This window comes from Hordeum vulgare, chromosome 5H (assembly GCF_904849725.1).
Source record: "Hordeum vulgare subsp. vulgare chromosome 5H, MorexV3_pseudomolecules_assembly, whole genome shotgun sequence".
NCBI lineage: Eukaryota > Viridiplantae > Streptophyta > Magnoliopsida > Poales > Poaceae > Hordeum > Hordeum vulgare.
In genome coordinates, this window is record NC_058522.1 from 454,727,129 (window position 1) to 454,733,152 (window position 6,024).

Here is a 6,024-nt window from a genome sequence, read left to right on the forward strand (position 1 = left end):
TTTTGTTGCTGTCTTTGCATGAGATTATCTTGTGATGTGTAGCTCTTTTGAGGTTGGTGCAATGGAGTTAGTTGTAGACTTTGGGATTCTCTAGCATGCTGTGAATTTTCATGCCATTTGGAGTCCTATAGTTTATGGTTTTGCTGCTGTCAATATGGCTTCAGATCAAAAACTGCACTTTCATGAAGTGTTATTTTCACTAAGTCTGAAACTGTGTGTGAGAAGCCATTTTGTGACTTCTTTTCCTAGTGATCCATGTTCCCATGCTAATTGTTGTTAGTTGAATGTTGTAGTGCTTATTTCCCTCTTTCGTGTCATGTCTTGGTTGAGTATATTGCAGTTGAGTAGCTCATGGTTGTGGGGTGTACAAAATGCTATGTGGCTGATTTTGGCAGATTGTAGTGATATCTTGTTTTGCTCGTAGGTGTTGAACCGTTGCTCCGTTTTGATCGTGTCCTACAAGAAACTTGCTTAGAGTCTCTTGTAGTTTCATATTTCTTGCTGGTTGTGTGTTTTGAAATGCTTGTGACCGCCGTTGCACACATATTGCATTCATGCCATCATATCTTGCGGTGTCCGTATCTTTTGAACCGTAGCTTCGTTGGAGATGTTCTCTATGTGTAAATTGCTTGTAACGACGTGTAGAATCAAGTGAACCTGTTTGTTTTGCTGTTTAACAACTAATTAAACGTGTTAGTTCAGATCTGGACAGAATTGTAAATTAACATATGAGGTCATTTCGGAGGTGCTATATGTCATTTCCGACCTCATTTAAAATGCCTAGTTAGTTAGATTATTTATGCTTGACCTCTTTCCATGTTTAATCAAATTTAATATTGTCGTGTACCTAATCGGGATAGAACTAAATAACTCGTATGTGGAGTTTCGTCAATATGCAACTCGTTGCATATTGAACTTCACTTAATGTGTAGTGTTTCATTGTTGTGAGCCGCCGTGCCATGTCTTGCATATATTCTCCGTTCATGCATCATATGTGGATTGCATCTTGTCGTGCATATGCCATGCTGAATATCGTGTGTTGATGCTTGTTCCCGGTTTCCTCCGTCTCGTTATAGTTCCGCAAGCGTGCCGGATTGTGAGGACCCGTTCGACTACATTGGTTCGTCTGCTTCACGGAGTCATTCTTCTTCCAAGCGGGATCTCATGCAAGATGACCATTTCCCCAGATACCATTACTATCATTGCCATGCTAGTTTTACGTTTCTGTCGATATGTCTCGTTGCCTATCACCTGTTAAATGTCAGCCTCTCAAGAATGCCATGAAAACTCTCAACCTGTTCACAACCTAGCAAACCACTGATTGGCTAAGTTACCGCTTGCTTAACCCTGTGTTAGCGTTGCTAGTTGCAGGTGCAGTTGCTTCCATGTGATAACATGGGTTCCTTGTTATATCACCCTATTAAATGCTATTTAATTTAGTGCACCTATATACTTGGTAAAAGGTGGAAGGCTCGGCCTTTCTAGCCTGGTGTTTTGTTCAATCTTTGCCCCCTTAGTTTCGGCTACCAGTGTTATGTTTCATAATTGAGCGCTCCTAACATGATCGGGGTTGTTATGGGGACCCCCTTGATAATTCGTTTTAGATTAAAGCTGGTCTGGCAAGGCCCAACATTGGTACTATTTGCCCGACATAATAATTCTGATAATATTGAAATGCATAGGGAGTTAGCGCTACCCGAGGAGTAATTCTACATAATACAGGGAGGGCCAGTGCTGATGGTGCTTGTCCAAAACAGTGCACTGTGCGGGGCCAACCCAGGGCAACTTGAGAGATTTCTATCAGGCCACCGTACGCGTCGCTCATCCGTCGTGTCCTAAGAACGAGATACGCGGCTCCTATCGGGATCGTTGACACGCCGAGCGGCCATGCTGGATTAGTTTTACCTTTGACGAGATATCTTGTGCATCGGGATTCCGGTGATGCTTTGGGTAATCTCAGAGTTGAGGTTTTCCACTAAGGAGTCCGACGAGATCGCGAGTGTCATGATCGAGGATTTCTGTGTGTCTTGTGGTAATTTGTGATGGACTAGTTGGAGGACCCCTGCAGGGTTAAATCTTTCGGAAAGCCGTGCTCGCGGTTATGTGGCAACGTGGAAACTTTTTTTAACACTGGTTCTAGATAACTTGAAGATAACTTAATTAAAATATGCCAACTGTGTGCGTAACCGTGACTGTCTCTTTTGCGAGTTCCTTCTCCGATCGAGGACACGGTGGGGTTACGTTTGACGTAAGTAGGTGTTCAGGATCATTCTTTTGATCAACAGTATTTCTTGTACTCGTAAGTTAAACACCTCAAATATGCTTAGCCGCTGCTGCAATCTCACCACTTAACCATACCTCACCAATTAAGCTTTGCTAGTCTTGATACCTTTGGAAATGAGATTGCTGAGTCCCCTGTGGCTCACAGATTACTACAACACCAGTTGCAGGTACACGTAAACGTTACTTGACACGAGCGCGTTAATTGTTCATTTGGAGTTACTTCTTCTTCTTCTTCTTCTTCTTCTCCTTCTTCGATCTAGGATGGGTTCCAGGCCGGCAGCCTGGGATAGCAAGGATGGACGTCGTTCTTCTTTTCTCGTTTGTTTTCGTCCGTAGTCGGACCCTGCTCTTCTTCATGATGATTATGTATTGTACTTATGTGACTCTGATGTAGCTTGTGGCGAGTGTAAGCCAATTCCATATATCTCTTCTTTTCACTACATGTACTTGTAACGATATCCATTCTTGCGAAACGATGAGATGCGCTTCTATCCCTGACAAGGCCCTCGTGCCAAATTGAGGATAGGGTCGCATCTTGGGCGTGACAAGTTGGTATCAGAGCAGTACTGACCTAGGAGCCCCCTTGATTGATTGAACTTGGCCGAGTCGATTCTAGTGGGAAAGACTATTTTGGGTCTTAGTTTTATCGGAGAGTAGGATTCTTTTTTCTCCTCTTCTATGCTCTGGTGAGGAATCTTGACGTAATGATTTATTCTACTCCTCTTCTCACTCAATTTTTTTAGGATCACTTGGATATTCTTGGAATCTATATGATGCCGATGTGACGGAGTTCTGTCTTGGTGCCTCCTATCTGACTGGATTTCTTCTGGGGAGTTGAGCTCTAGGGGATTCTCGAGCACATCGTTATCATTCAGATTTCTTAGTATCTCAGAATGAAGTATGTTCATAATTGCTTCAATACTAGTAGTGGCGAGATAACCCCGATGTCCCCAGTACTGGTGCAGATTGTTCGGGAGTATTGCCATACTTTGTATCGTTGTGATCACGAGGGTCTGTAGTAGATGAAGGTCCGAGATTCTGGTTATGTGTTGACGGATGTGATACATTGGATGGATTAGTATAGGAGTTGAGTGATATATCACTCCTTGTATCCGTGTAGCAGATTGCATGACCAGAAATTTCGGGAATTCTTAGGTGGGAATTCAAGTAGTTACTTATAGGATAATCTTCCAACAAATGCATGATGTTAGGTTCGGGTTCGACATCTAGTGGATTCGTTTGTTCACGATCGCCTTACAGCGGTTCTCGTTGTGTCTTAAAGAGTCCTTGTTGCCTGCTATGACTCAGGGACGCTTCATATGTCAGGTGCACTGCCTTGCACTTGATGGCTACTGTAATATCAAGCCCGTGCGATCTTGTCCACGAAAATATCGAACGGAAATCTCTCTCATGAGTTTGTTCTGGCTTGTTTCGTAAGCCTCACCCTTTGTTTTGTTAGAATATGGGAATGCGAGTTGCTTCGATGTAAAGTGGTGGATTCATATCCTTCCAAGAGGCGTTCTCGTATTTTTATGTGAGAATGCAAATTCTTTGCTCGATCAATTGTCTTATCAATTCTGGTCAACCGGAGTTGTTATGTCAAGTCTTTTCAACCAATGTGTCTCTCTTCAAGTAATTCTATCCTCTCCAATTTTGCAAGATCATTCTATCTTTTCTTTCCGGAGTTCATATCATCTGTTCCAAGTTGTCTTTGTTTTACCCCACCCTCCCACCCTTTTCTTCAGTGTTTGGATTTCATCCAAGTGCCTTCTTATTTAGTGATGCTTCCACTATCTCTTCTTCCTTTTGCAGCCGATGATTCGTTGTGAAGATTCTCAGAAGCTTCGTGTTCATCTTTATTCAATCTTGTTGTCTTTTCCGGTGAATTCAATTCAGTTCTCCGTGTTCCTCATATCATTTTTATCCTTTAAATTCTTTCCCATGTTGGAGATTCTTATCAACCTATTTTGTTTATTCAGTTATGTCTATTCTATCCGGAGCGTGGAAGTTATCTCAGAATTTCTTGTTTTCAATCCTTTCAATTATTTCGAGGTGCTTAACCTCATGTAGTCTTCTTCATACCGGTGCAATATCTCTCTTTCTAAGAAATCCTTTCAACGATGGTTTCTTTGAGTGGGCCCATAACCCACATGTTCTTTCCCAGGATCTTTCCTGGCTCTTTTAATGTTTTCCGGAGATCTCTAATTCTTTTCAACTATGACGTAAGTATGAATTTCATCAGTCATATTCCTTCTTCAAGTTCAATTTGAATTAATTCTCATATTTGGTTCAACCTTTCATTCTTCATTATTCCGAAGTGTCTCAGTTATTCTTGGTGGTGTTCTCCTCATCATTTCAGCTTTGAAGACAGAAGGAGTGTTTCTCTCAAATCTTGGTCCATTCTCTTAGAGATTCGTCATTTCAGCTTTGTGCCTTCATCTTAATTGTGTCAATCATGAGTATCCCTTTCTTGCTATCCGGTGCATTTCTGAGTTGTTTTCATTCTCGATCCTTCGAAGGCCATCATTTCAGAAGATTCTTCGTTCTCAGCTTTCAGCTTTCATCCTCAATCTTCTCAATTGTTGCCTCTTCGTTCGTGTCTCTATTATTCTGGTGCCTTGTTCAGTTTTCTGTTAGGTGGCTCATGATCTCTTCATTCTCTTGTATCTCCATTAATTCGTGGTGTTCCCATTCAAGTGTGAATTCTTACCGGTGCTTCCTTCAATTATGCTTCAAGTGGTGTTTATCTCTCTGTCTCTTCAAGATTATTTCAAGAAGAATAAGTTGTGTGCTAAATCTATTGCTTGTCATCAATTTAATTTGATGAAGGATGAGCATAACATAATTCTTATTCTTGTTGTTCCTTCTTCCAAGAAATTTCAATTCTTTTTCCGGAGTGGCTCATGATATCAATTCTTTTCTCAAGTGCTTATCTTTCTTTTCCGAAGTTCCAAGTTCTATTAAGTATCTCTTTGTGAGGCTACATCTAAATCTTGGCAAGGTCATAATCTTATTCTTTTCTGCCTTCATATCTTTGCATCATTCATTTGTATACGGAGGTCCTTCATGGTGGTTCATCAAGGTTTCAATCCATTCTCACGAGTTCTTCAAGATTCTTGTGATAGTAGTTGTCAGTCCCTTGTTCTTTCTTTGTTCCGTATGAGCTAGTTCATATTCAGTTGTTCCGGAGGCATTGTGATGTTGCTCTTTTGGGTCTATTATGTTGTTATACCAAGATCATGGCATTTCCTTATTCTATTTAGTTGTTTGTTATGAATCTTGTCTAATTTTCTCATCTTATCAAATTTTTTGTCCCATTTTCCTACCGAAGTGGTGCCGAAATTTTCCATGAATTCTTGCTTGTTTCTCATATCATTCCTCATCTCTTTGCAACCTTCAAGGATCGTTGGTTTCACTCGTTTGTCAAAAGAAGCGACTAAATTTTTACCTCTTGTTCTTTCTCATCCTCTCCCCCTTTCATTCTTGGATCTCGGGGCGAGATCCTCTTGTAGCGTAGGAGAGTTGTGACAGCCCGATGCCAACGTTCGAGAAGATTCCCCTTCTATTCCATTTTCGTCGTGTGGTTATTTTATTTGTCGCATCATCATCGCATCATGCACATCATCAACATTGGATCGACATACCGTTGCCGCCAGTTTTCAAACTTGCATCCGTTGTTAGTTGCCGGTTCTCGTCGTTGTCCGTTCTGATCCCGACCAAACACGCACGCGCCCGCGGCAT